The sequence below is a fragment of the Lissotriton helveticus genome, chromosome 2_1, assembly GCF_964261635.1.
Source record: "Lissotriton helveticus chromosome 2_1, aLisHel1.1, whole genome shotgun sequence".
NCBI classification, from domain to species: Eukaryota; Metazoa; Chordata; class Amphibia; order Caudata; family Salamandridae; genus Lissotriton; species Lissotriton helveticus.
The window spans coordinates 513,617,444-513,631,811 of record NC_136059.1 but is presented as its reverse complement, the minus strand read 5'-3'; positions in this window follow the sequence as shown (position 1 = coordinate 513,631,811).

Genomic DNA, 14,368 nt, shown 5'->3' with positions numbered 1-14,368 from the left:
GTATTCTTGCTGCTGCGCTTAGGTGAAGAACCCAGACTGTTAGCCCTTAAGATGAAGAGGTGCATACTTTATGGTCAGTAGGAGATGCTCAGTCAGGGTCATGTGTCACCAAGGCAGGTGTACCACTGTTTAATGCTTGCTGAGGTAATGGGGGGGACGCCACTGGGATGGTGCCAGTGCGCAGGGCCCTTGCGCCAGGTTATGTTCAACTAATTGTATTGGGGTGGCAAGATGATGTGCATACATGGGAGTGGTGGTACTAGAGCCCACCCCCCTGCGGGAGGGGTGGAGATGTTATGCAATGTCACAAAGTAATTCCAACAGCTTATGTTTATTTGTAAATTGGTGCATAGTATTGAGTAGTGTGTGTGTTTAATAAATGTACTCTTACTTTTATAAAGCTAAGTACAGACTGGACAATCAATTATTGAGTGTTATTTCTGCGCACGTGCAAATGGCAATTACTAGCCCACACCACCTCCCTTGAGTAAGCCTCAGACTGCTCTGCAAGGCTACCCTCTGAGGGTCAGGCGCTACAATTGGGTGTTTTGGTGCCCAGTGAAGGACAAATGTAGTCATGTGATTTGTGCAGGCCTCACAGATGCTGCCTCGTTTTCCAAATGTAAGAGATTGTTTGCTTGGGTTTAAAGTAAGAACTGGGTATCCCTGTCTCTATAAACAGCTAACATAGGTTTTGTATAAATGTGCAAGTGTTTCTAAACTGCGACAACTGTGATCATGTAAACTGCACAGCTAACCGAAATTGTGAGGCGAAGCTCTAAGTGGATTCGTCCAGGTCCCGCTCGAAGTTGAAATTGAAAAAGTGGTCCCTGTCCCTGTCTTGCTCTCACTTCCGAAGTCATCCCCGAGACTGATCTTCCTCGCAACCTAACTCTTTGGGTAAGTCAAAGAAGAAGCACAAGAAGTCCAAGCAAGACTCAGCCCATTCCCTCCATCCTTTGTAGAAGGCCCAAGGGGCTCAACATGGCTCACGGATTTGCTCCCATTCCACTGAGGAACAAATTCCTTTTCTGGTTTCAATGTACTCTTCTTTCCCGAGCCCATTGGAGACCTCACAGTAAGTCAAAGCTTTTCATGAGGCTATGCTGCTCAACTTTCCAGACATATAGCGGTATGCCCAAATAACCCTACAATACCTTGGCTTTAAAAATTCAAACCATTTACATGGTATCTTGTGGTGATTAATTGCAAAATTACTTTCCACCACAGTAAAACATTCATTTAACACCAGGACATCAGCATCAATCACATCCAACAGTTTATTCAATAGATTTATGTGTGGTAGTTCTCACTTCATATACCTGGAGCACTTATTAAAAGAAAACATCACTACTGTACCCAAACACTGTAGAGGTAGTCCTTAAACACCATCACATTAATGGGCAATCATGCCTTGTCCTTTATTTGTAAGTCCATAAAATGGTTTTGCTTTTGGAAGTTATACAGATGGCTCTTCTAGAGAATTTGGTCTACCCGTTTCGGCCACACTCTTCAGGACTCTTCAGGACTAAAGAAGCTCGAAGTACCTCGAATTGGTATAGTTGACGAACAGACCTCCTCAAAACAGGGATTACTGACAATGTGTGAACTTTTATGCAAGTGTATTGTTGTGGTGGATTGGAATGTAAAGGACTACTGTCAGAAGGTAAATCTTTGACCAGGGTAAACTTGGTTGGTGTAACTGACCTGCGTTCCTTTACAGTCAGCGTCAAATTGTCAAATTGTGTCTAGGTCCTGTCCTACCAATACCAATGATTATTGGCACTTTGTGCTTCTTGGCACTATTTTTGCTTAAACATTTAAAAATTCAGAACTCAGGTCTCTGTTATTGGATTGTTATCATTTTGTTTATTACATTATACTCTATTTTTTAATTCTTTTGATGATGTTTATTATTTTGCATTCCAGCTTTATTGCTGTTTTAGTGCTGCATGAAGACTGACTGCTTTGTGCCAAGCTACCACAGGGTTAAGCCCAGGTTTCTTTAGTAACTATTTTGGTTCACCCTGACAGGGACTGTGATTATTATTTGATGTGGGTTTTCACCCTCTCAACAATACCCCAATTTCTTACAGTAAGTTACAATTCTCCTTCAAGAGAGTAATACAATTGGCTTACTTTTGTGTGGGTGAATGATGTCTCTCCCAAAACACCACTTACTCCTCCCTAACCCAATCCCCTTTAGTAGTAATTCTGCCCTTTTTCCCACCCTCTTCCATGTCCAATTCATATATATTACTAATATCTATACTTACATTTTTAGAGACTCTTCAGTACAGGCAAGCGTACACTTTTTAGTACATTTATTAGTATGTTATGTGATTAGTAAAAAAATTACAAAAAAATGTATCAGGACCTAGGTTGGTTTATCTCCCTGGACTAGCAACATATGAGAACTCTTCCTTTGCCACAGTAATTAGAACAATTGCTGAGGTCCTTGACCATTACCTCCGAACTATAGAGGTCAAAATGAATGTTCTCACAGAGGTCATCCAGCCTGGCCAGTCAACAACTAAACCTATTTTGCCCTTTTAATGAAGCACTTACTGACACACTGTTGGGCACTTCGGCTAAACCATGCTGTGGCCCCTCAGTCAATGACAAGTTGCCATAGTCATGCATCTGCTCCAGGCAACAGAGGTTTTTTGTCCCAGCATCCAACACAGGACACCTTGGTGGTACAGTTGTCAAATAGTAAAGTAAACCCTAATGTCTTTCCAACTACCCTGTGACAGGGAGCCAAAATGTTTTGACAGCATATCTTCTTTGGGTAGTCTTACCCTGAGATCAGTATATATGTGCTGTTTACTGGGGTATTTTACCCATGTACTTTAAGACATGATGGGTCAGATCTTATCTGAGTGGCAGAAGATCTGCAACTTTCACTAGCCTAAACCATTCAGATGGTTGGCATACAGCCAAATTGCTCATCAGCCTAGCACTAGACACCACAGACTGTCTTGGTAGGGTGAAGGGAACTAACATAGAACTTCAATGCCACTCATAGTTGAGTTCCACAGGCTTCTCCAGGATTGTCCATGCATCAATAATGGGCAAGCCTTTTCTCTGCTCTCGCCTCTTTGACAAAAAAGGCAATCTCAGCCATGGAACCTTTGAAATAAAGCAGAGCTACGGCTCATTCTGTTAGCCTTTTGGGTCTGACATAACAACAGCGCTAGCCCCCACTGCCCACAGAACAGGCTTACCAGCCCTTTCGAGGTCAAGGCTGTGAGTCCGGCAGACAATAGCCACCCAGTCAGCAAAATCGTTCCTCCTAATCTTCTGCTCCTCTGACAACGACCACAAAGTCTCTTTAGTATGCCCTTTGCGACACGCAGCCATCCAATGGGATTCACGATCAGGCACTTCCTGCAGAGTCGGCAAAACCACAGCTGCCAACTTCATGGGCACGCCTTTTGGAGGACCACCTGTCCATCTTAAACCAGGAAGTGCAGACTTTTTTGGTCAAAGGAGCCATAGAGACAAAATCAGCCTCAGAAGTGGGCACTGGGTATTAGTCCAGATATTTCCTTGTGCTAAAGAAAGAAGCAGGTGTCCACTGTGTTTTGGATATTCGCCTTCTAAATGTCTTCCTGCACAAAGAAAAATTCAAGATGCTCATGATGGCACAGGTTCTACCTACACTGGATCACAGAGAGAGGATGATGGGATTGGGCCTACAGGGCACTTATTTCCACATGCCTGTCCTGCAGGCCCACATGGGCTCCATGCGATTTAAGGTGGGCCACAAGCACTTTCAGTATGTCATGGTCCCTTTCGGCCTCAGCAGGGCCCCTGGGGTGTTAACACACTGATGGCTCTGTTAATGACCATCTGGAGAGAAGGGAGTGCCAGTCTTGCCTTACTCAAAGATTGACTGTTAAAGGCGGGCTCACCACACTTCAGTCGTGGACCACCTTTAGACAACAGCAAACCTCTTGACATCACTGGGAAACTCAGTTAACCTTTGTAAGTCACACCTGTCTCCTTCACCAAGGCTCCCCTTCATCAGAGTATACTGGATGTGGTGCACTTTTGAGCCTTTCCTCCTGAACAGCAAGTCCAGGATATTCGGGCTATGATCTCAATGCTTCAACCTAGAACCTGGGTCTCAGTGAGGATGGCTCTGAGGCTTCATTACCCACTAGCCTCCTGCATTCTGCCTGCCGATCATGCTGCATGGCACTTCCGAGCTTTACAGTGGGGCCTGAAATTTAATTGAGCCCAGCAGCAAGGGAACCTGTCAGATTCCATGTAGTTGTCGGAAGAGACTGCAAATGATCAGCAGTAATGGTTGCTTGGCTGCGATTAGACCAGTGTCAGACCTCTCTCCCTGCCCCACTCAGTTGACAGTGATGACGAATGTGTCACTACTGAGCTGAGGGGGTAATTTGGGGAAGATTGAGATCTGAGGTCTAAGGTCTCCAGCAGCAACTCACCTCCACATTGACTTCCTGAAGTTGCAGATGATTCGGTTCACGTTGAAGGCCTTCCTGCCCACCAGCAAAGGGAGGTTGGTACAGGCTCTTCCACACAATACCACCACCATTTGGAATTGCAGCAAGCAGAGCAGGGTGGTGTTCAGAGTCCTGTGCCAAAAGGCTCTTATACCATTGGGGAATATCCCTGGTGGTGCACCACGTGGTTGGTTCTTAAAATGCCATGACGGACACACTCAGCACGAGATGCCTAGTAGAGTACAAATGGCAATTATATCTGTAGTAGGCATGGAGCATCTCCCAACAGTGGGGAGAACGCTGGCTAGATCTGTTCGCCACCTCCGAAAACATGCAATGTCAGCACTTTTGCATGCTGGAGTTCCCCATAAAGCTCTCTCGTGGAGATGCATTCCGCAAAGATGAGAGATTAGGACTCCTGTATGCCTTCACGCCACTACCTCTTCTGCCCAGTTTGAAGAAGATCAGAAACGATTTGGCCCAAGTCATCAAAACAGCACCAGATTGGGCCAGGAGAGTGTGGTACCCAGAACATCTGGGGCTTAGCATCTGCCCTTCTATTAAGCTTTTGCTGCGGGAGAATCTACTGTTACAGCAGCAGGGCAGGGTCTTACACCCAAGCCTGCCTAGTTTGCCCCTCTCTGCTTGGTGATTGAGTGGTGGCAGCTAAGTTCTTTTGATCTCCCTCCCAAGGTCTTTGATGTCATCCTGGGGGCAAGGCACTGTTCCATGAAATCTGTATAGGCAGGGCGATGGGACAAGTTTGTGGCATGGTCTGGTACCAGCAGTTAGACTTGTTGCAGTTGAAACTGTAGAATGTGTTTGCTTCGTTTTCAGCCCAGCAAGCCTTTGCTCTGGGCACAGTTAAATGTTACCACCTGTCAGCATTTTCAGTCTTTGTGCCTTTGCTGACCCAAAGGTCCTTGTTAAAATCACTGGTTGTGATGTGTTTTATAGAAGGGTTATAGAATATGTTTCCACCAAACCCCTTTTTAATGCCGCAGTGGGACTTGAATTTAGGCGTCATCTTTCTGATGTTTACCGCTTTTGAACTAATTCATAGTTGTTCATTGTGCCTGCTCACTCTAAAGTGGCCAAAACATCCACATGCTGAATGAGTGAACTTCTGCACCTTTGGGTCCAGCCTCCTTTTACCACATTTTACCTGAACAAACTGGTGCTGATGACTCGAGCTGCGTTCTGAAGGTGGTGATGCCTTTTCATGTCAGACAAGCTATCACTCTGCTGACCTTCTTTGCTCATCCACATCCCTCAAAAAAGGAGGAAAGTATCAAGCAGCCACAAGGGCAACAGTGTACATGATTACAATAAACTGCCTCAGCAGTCAGGACGTTGACATGGGCATTTTGCATGCTTGATTTTGTTTGAGCCATTCTACAGACCTACCACCTCGGAGGTTCTGCTTGCTTTCGGTATGTATTAACACAGTGAGGAATCTGCTGGTAGAATTATCCATCAGAAGAACAAGTTACTTGCCTTCGGTAATGCTCTTCCTGGTGGATACTCTACCTAATCTCAAAATCCTCACCACACTCCCACCATCCGGTCTCTGCTATGTGCTCTTTTATTTAAAAGAGCCCATTGTAGGAATCTGCACACTGGTGCATTCAGTCTGATAATGGGCACCGCACCGCGTCTGAGGGCACGGAAGAATTCATGAAAGAAACTGACATCAACGTGCAAGGGTGGCTTTTATATGCGACTCTTTTTCTCACTTATAGGGTGGAATCTTGTCCAGGGAGAGTTGCACAGTGTCACCTGCTGGCACACAGTAGCACTTCTTTGAATTTTCATCCGGTCTTGCGCCTGAGGCTTATTCACAAGGTGAGTAATCTGCGGTTTCAGTTATGTTATGTTGCTGTCAATTTAAAGAACGCACATCCACCAAACGATTTATTGGTGCTAGGTAACTAGTCAACTTCAACCCTCTTTAGCAGTAGGCTTGTATAAAAAGCAGTATTTTCAGTAGTTTCCAGAATGTGGCATAGTCTACCGAAGCCCTTAGGTCCAAAGGCAGGCTATTCCATATAAGAGGGGCAATGACGGCAAACCTACGCCCGCCGATCCTTGGTTTATTCCGAGGCGGAATTGTCAAGAGGTGCGAGTTACTAGATCTTAAAACTCTGATTGGACAGTATTTAATGATTCTAGACTTCACGAAGGGGGGTAGCTCAGGTACAGGGACTTAAGGATCATACAACATGCTTTATACATTGATCTCTGTGCTACTGGGAGCCTATGAAGATCCCTCCTTGCCTGGGAGAAGTGGCAACGTTTGGGCAGGGTATAAATCAGCCAAACCACCTGATTTTCAATAAGCGGGAGCCTGCACTGGTGAAATTTAGTGTGGCCCAAGTACATTCTGTTACCATAGTCTAATCTAGACTTAACTAGAGCTATGATTACTTGGATCAGAGCCTCCTTAGGGATGAGTTTTTTAATCTTTTTTATGCGACGTAGCTGGCAAAAGCAAGAAGAGGTCACAGCTCCTACATGCTGCTTAAAAGAAAGTTCAGCATCTATTATGACACCCAAGCTTTTTATAGCTTTTTTGGGTGTATAGGGAGAACCCATCTCGTTAGGCCCGATCGAAGGATACCAATAATTTCCCTTACTTTTTGGAAGAATTATCACAGCCTTATCGGGATTCAGTTTCAGATGATTGTTGTTCATCCAGTCTCGAATGAACTGCATAGTATCCTGAAACAAGTGGCGAGATGAAGGGTAACCATTAATCGTAAATAATAGTTGCATGTCATCCGCATAGTTGAAGATGTTAATTTCTTTATGTTTGAAGGCATCAATAAAAGGGCATATAGAGATGTTAAAAAGATGAGGAGGCAACAAGGAACCTTGAGGAACCCCGCAGTTCAATTGCACCTCTTTGGATGAATATGGAGGTAGCCTGACTGATTGAGATCTGTCCCCAAAAAGGATAGAAGCCAGTTCAGTGCAGAACCCCGGAAAATTGCGGGCCTGATCCGGTCGGTCAAAATACTATGGTCAACTGTATCGAAGGCGGCAGACAGGTCCAATAACACCAGTAACTGGGTGTTGCCGCTATCTACCTCTTTTTGCATGTCGTCAATGACTAACATGATCACTGCTTCAGTAGAGTGTGTTGGTTGAAATCCTGCTTGTGCAGGGTCCAAGAAGCCTGAGCTTTTGATAAATAGACATAGATGACGTGCTATATGGGCCTCGAGTAGTTTGGCAAAAAAGGTAAAAGAGAAATTGGCCGGACGTTTTTCATGTCCATGGGGTCAGCACCAGCTTTCTTTATAATTGGAGCAATAATCGCTTTCTTAAAGGTTCGAGGAACCACCCCTATGTTGATAGAAAAGTTAAGAAAAGACAATCGGGCACATGCATCAAAGGAAATTGCATTCGCAAACGGTGCGAATCGCAAAATTCGGTCGTTTGCGAATGCAATTTCCATTTTTGGGATGCATTATGCATTTTGTTGTTCTCGCAATTTAAGAAATCGCAAAATTGCGATTTCTTAAATTGCGATTGCATTTAAGGAATCTCAAATTGAGATTCCTTAAATGCAATGCATCAAACTTTTAAAATTTGCGAATTCCCAAATAAGGGGTGCAAATTACCATGAAGTTGACCTTCATGGTAATTTGCGAAAACTTTGAAAAATGCACAAAAGGGCATTTTTCAAAGTGCCATTTTACATACACTCATGCCCTTGGGGCATGTGTGTGTGAAAAATTTACTTAATGGCAAATTTCAGGGGTGCAACAGGGTGTCCTTTGGACCCCCCCTGCACCCTTGAAATTGCATTCTCATTTAGCGATTCCTTAATTGCGATTCGCAAAATGAGAATGTCTTCCCATTCATTCCCATGGGCCTCTAGGCCCATGGGAATGAATGGGAAGGGATTCCTTAATTGCGATTCTTAAATTGAGAATCGCAATTAAGAAATTTAAGAAATCGCAATTTATTTCGCGATTTCTTGATGCATTGCAGTTTGCGATTCCTTAATTGCGATTCCTTATTTTTCGCAATTAAGGAATCGCAAACTCCAATGTTGATGCATGTGCCAGAATATCCGCTCAGGCAACCAAGTACATACTTCTTTCAAGACCTTCAGAGGAGAGATGTCAGTAGGAGATCCAGACTTAACCTTAAAATTATCCATCAGAAGAAGAAGTTACCTTTGGTTACGCTATTTGTGGTGGATGCTCTATTTAACCGTAGAGTCTTCACCTAAATCCCACCTCCCCATTGTGTGGCATGGGCTCTTGTATCTAAAAGATTGCAATCAAGGAAACTACCCACTGGTTTGTTCAATCTGCTGAAAGCCTTTGCGTCTGAGGGTGCAGAAGAGTTCATGAAAGAAACTGACGTCGGCAAACCTGGGCTGCGCTTATAAACAGCTCCATTCCGTAGCAAAATGGCATCCATGCAGAGTCGTACAGCTCCACCTGCTAGTGTGCAAGAGCACTGCTTTGAATTTTCCATATCCAGTCTGGTGCCTGGGGATATTCACAACCTGAGGAATCTGTGGTACGATAAAGTATTCACCAGCAAGAGAGTTATCGAAGGTAAGACAAAGAGTCTGGATGGACTGTAGCAAATGAATAACATCTTCCTGAATCTTCACTCTATTCTACTTCATTGACTTGAGCTACATTTCGCCTCCTCCTGAATTGTTCTCATTGCCTTGATCCTTTTGGGCTTCCCCTGTGCACAATTGCTTTGGTCATTTTAATGGGCCTTCAGTCTAGCACAATGCCTTAGCCCAGTTCCTGGACTTTCCCTCCTTGCTATCACATTGGCTTGATCATCTTTAGGGGTTTCTCCTCCGTTCTTCACTTTCCCATGTTGTTGGGACTCTTCTTCTGGGCTTTCCCTCTACTCTACCCTGCTGTGTTGCCATGACCCTCTTGTAGGACTTGCTGTCATCTAGACCCCATTACTTTTGCCCTATTTACAGTCTTCCTGTCTTGACCTTCTTGTCTTGACCATTGTCTTGAGCTGCCATTCTTGTACACCCTATTGCCTTTGTCTAAAACAATAAGAAATGTAAGTCTTGTATAGGGGCATTTGAATGTTTCATGATGCCTCTAATAACATCCTAATTTAGCTATTTAATACCAAGTTGACAACAAAACTGTTAATGTTCTACTTGAGTGTGCATGTTGGATTTGATTTCTCATCTAGCTGTTGTTGTAACCATTGCTAACATAGGAGCATAGTAAACCATAATGAGGTTGAATTGAGAAATCTGTGAGGCATTGGCAAATGATGGTAATAGAACCCAACAGTGGAAATGAGAACAACACTAAGGATATCAGAAGTTGGAGCTAGTTGTTTTCTTTATATTTAGAAATAGTCTATCTATAGCTTCATTTCTGCCCTACACAACATCACAACATAGCAATATTACATTATTTGCATTTTGCTAGTCATATAATATATTCACTGTATTATGCATGCAATTATGCCTTCAGACTACATTCTACCTTGCTGAACTTCTAAGGACTAAGTTGCTGACTACAGAACCAGGAGAAATGGGTTTAAATCCTTGCTTCGCCAGTTGATCAAACATGGCTTATCCTCTGCAGATTACTTATTTTTCCGTATTCCTCAGTTTCTTCTGATCACAGTTTTTGAATCAGTTTGAAACTGACCAAACGGTAGTCAGATCTATGGACTATCTTAAAAAAACTAGATTGTACTGTATATGCTAGTGACAATTCCTTGTGCTGCATTGCCATATACTTTCCAACCCACTCAACCCCTATCAGCACATATCAACATGGGTTTGGTGTTGTCTTTGATCGATTGGTCCAAGTGAGTACCGGCGTTCCCTGAGCCCATAAGAATGCTGGATAAGTCCTAAGCACGTGTTCACCGGCGAGGTCCTTACTCAATGATTGTTCTCTGGTAGTGTGGGCCATTTCGTAATGCTTTGTTTCTTTGATGATGCACATTCGCAGAAATGTAAATATACTCGAAAATGTTATTCTGATCAACTTGCTTCTTCTGCCTTCTTTCCTAGGAAGTGTGTAGAGAGCTCTGGTGTCTGAGTAAAAGTAACCGCTGTGTTACCAACAGCATTCCTGCCGCGGAGGGGACTCTCTGTCAGACTGGGAACATTGAAAAGGGGGCAAGTTCCATTTTTCATTCTTGTAAAAGTAATTCCATGACTAGACAGACAAATAACAATGAGGAACTCAAAGTCTATCCTTGCTATAGCTTTGCACAATGTCTGATGTGAACACGTATTTTTCATGTGCTCTTTCCTGTGCTGAGAAATGTCACATGAGTAGCGCCGCATAGAGAAAGTCTGACCGTCAGCTGGCTGTGGAAGGATCTGCGATGGAAGTGCTTTTACAGATGTATATATCGAGGTGGATGAGTAGTATAGGTGGGCGAGCCAGCAAACAAGCAGGAGCAGTGTCGACCAGCACATACAAAAAGTGCTGGGGAGGGTGGAGAGGCGTGGAGGGGAAGCGCAGAGGGAGAGTGCTGGGGTTAATAATAATTAAAATTATTTAAAAAAGACTCACCTTAAGCTACCGGTCACCGCCCCCGTCACGCCTCAGTGCTCTTCTTCCTACTTACGTGTCCCAGCAGGCACTGGGGCAGCATCAGACTCCCTGTGCAATCCCCGCACTGCTCTCATAATATGAGAGCAGCGCAGGGATTGGTCTGAGCGGGCTGCTTTGTTTGACACTTCGCTCATTACAGGGAATCAATGCTCTCCAGTCCGACTGTTCAATACGGCCAGGTTGGAGAAACCAAAGTGAGCATGTGTGTTTGGCCGGCCTGAGATGGCCGGCCAATCTCACATGCACACTTACAGTGCAGGAAGCAGTCCTCCTCCCCCCTCCTATGACCCTGGCCCCACACCTCCCTACACCACTGGCTCAAAGCCAGCAGCTAAAAAGTACAATATTAAAATATTGTTTTATTTTTCAGCTGCTGGCTCTGAGCTGAGTCAGTGGGGCGACGTTAAGAAGATGAGCAAGCCAACACATTTGGCATGCAACTAACAATAAATTAGTAAGTAATAAGAATGTAATAAGGTATCTTCAGAATTCCAACAAATACATGTCTTTAACATGCAAACGTTTTCCATCTTAATTCATCACATTATTTCTGATAGATACATCTGCCGGGTGGATTCCTCACCTTGTGAATATCCCCTTGCGTCAGCAACATTCGGAAATTCTTTTTGTAGCCTCGCGCCGACGTGGACTCGGACGTCATAGAGACACGACATCGCTCGCGACTCCGCTGACGTCACCGACGCCTATAACAGGCCCACGCCGGCGTGATGACATCAGTTCCCTTTTTTCCGCATCGTCGACGCTAACGGTTTCGGGATACTCGGTAGCTTCTGGTACTTTGTTACTATTTTTCTTAGATTCTCCATTCTCTGCCCTTTTTACTCGATTGTCATGTCGACAAAGAAAACAGGTTTTAAGCCTTGTAGAGAATATGGAAAGATGATGTCCGTTACGGACCCACACCAAGACTGCATTTGGTGTCTGAGCTCTGACCACGACGTGGATGGGTGTTCGTCATGTCAGAAAATGAATTCGAAGGCTCTACGAGAAAGAGAGTCAAAACTTCTTGTGGCTAAGCTGAAGGCGAGTAAAGTTAGAAGATCTTCAAAACACTCGAAGAGATCGAAGTCGAGATCCAGGTCGAGATCTCGTGAGGCGTCGGTCTCGAAGTCTTCATCTGATCATGCTTACAGCTCTCGTAAAAGACATAAGAAGAGGAGACATGAGTCCCGACATCATTCGGATGATAGGTCTGGCTCAAGATCGAAATCTCCCAAGAAAATGAAGTCGAAGGTAATTCCTCCACAAGTGTCGGATCAGGAAGGTGAGGCCTCACCTTCGGAGTCGCTAGTCCATTCTCCGACTCCGGTTCCGGATCCGACTCCGGCTCCGTCTCTGGCTCCATCTTCGACTCCGGAGGACGCCGATGGAGTTCCTGTTGAGGAGGAGACTTCGAATCCTGTTATGGAAACAGATTCAAATCTACCTCGAGGTCAACCTGAGTATCCTCCATTTCCAGCTCCAGGTCAGGACCCTTCTGCGTTTCTAAACGCTATGTATGGTGTTTTCTCAAGGTCTTGGTACCCCTCTGGAGCGCCTTGGGGTCCCATGGGTCCAATGGCTTTTAATTTGGGTGTACCTCACTCATATGCTCCGGCACCTTTCATGCCGTATATGCCAGCCCCGACCCCGCTGTGGCAGTACCAGGCTCCACCGAGGTCGACGCCGATATCGACACCGGCTCGACCGAAGTCGACGACTCCGGCTCCGGCGTCGCCGGCTCCAAGCAAGTCTATGGAACATCCTTCCAAGCCTTCGGATTCGATTCCGCCGTCGGCCCCGGCGCCGTCGGATTCGGCATTGGATCCGGCTGCACTTCGAGTTAAGCTGAGGTCTAGGAGAGAGGCTCAACGTCTCCTAGATGAACAGAGATTTTGTGAGTCTCATTCAGACTTGGAAGAAGGTGAGCTGGATGGGAATTATTTCGAGGACCTGGCAGAGGCGAGTGGTCTTGAATTTTCTCCAGAATGGGCTTTACCTTCGGGACCTGATACACCCTCTAGAGATGTTCAGCCATATCATGTTGTTATGAAGAAGGCAGCAGGACTTTTAGGTTTAACTTTACCTACTGTCGAATTTAAGTCAAATTTACTGACTGAGGTTCTTCATTCTCCGAACTCAGCGGTGGAACCTTTACTACCATTTAATGATGCTTTAACGGAGCCCATTATGGAAGTATGGAAGAAACCTTGTTCTGCTCCTGCAGTTTCGAAAAGTGTGGCTAGGAGGTATAGAGTGGCTCCTGAAGATCCTGCCTTCTTGTCATCTCACCCTTCTCCTGAGAGCTTGGTGATTCAGGCCGCTTGTTCTAAGAAGTCGGTTGGTGCTTTTCCGCAGGTGCCTGGCGACAAAGAGGCCAGAAAACAGGATCAAGTCGCCAAAAAGACTTTTTCTTCTGCTAGTATGGCATTAAAATCATCTAATGCCACTTGCCTTATGGGTAGATATGTACATGCACTTATGGACTCTATGCGTTCATTGATCCCTAAGGTTCCAGAGGATAGCAGAAAAGACTTTGAGGAAGTTTTATCGGACTCTCAAGCGGCAGCCCGTCAGGTCATCCAAAGCGGCCTCGATGCTGCTGATTCTGTGGCGAGAATTATGGGCACGGCGGTTGCCACAAGGCGTTCGGCTTAGTTGAAATCATCTGATTTTTTGGCTGATGTGCAGTCTGCTTTATTGGATTTGCCTTTCGATGGTGAAGGACTCTTTGGGGAAAAAAGCAGACACGGCCTTGGAGAGATTCAAGGATAGCAGAGCAACCGCTAGATCTCTTGGCCTTCAGATCAGAGGTTCTACAACCAGGAAATTCAGAGGGTTTGGGAGCTCTTCCTTTCGGTCATATAGACAAGGTCAGCAGCAGCAACAACAGCAGCAGCAGCAAAATACCTTGTATAGGTCATACAGGGGAAAGCAGAGAGCACGTCCTCGAGGACGTCAAGCCTCTTCCTCCTCCACCTCCTCCAACCCCCCAGCCACGGAAAAGCAGCCCTAGATCCGCCATTCAGGATCATGTGGGTCCGGTGGGGGGTCGGCTTACCCACTTTCTACGGGATTGGGAATCGGTTACATCAGATCTTTGGGTTCTCAATCTCGTAGAAAATGGGTATGCCCTTCCCTTTCGGGAATTCCCTCCAAATTACCCTCCTTGTCAGGGATATTGCTCAGAGGAACACCTGTTACTCCTTCAGGAGGAAGTTCAAACTTTATTGAGAAAAGGTGCGATAGAGGTGGTCCCGGAGCAGGAAAGGGGTCAGGGATGCTACTCCCGGTATTTCC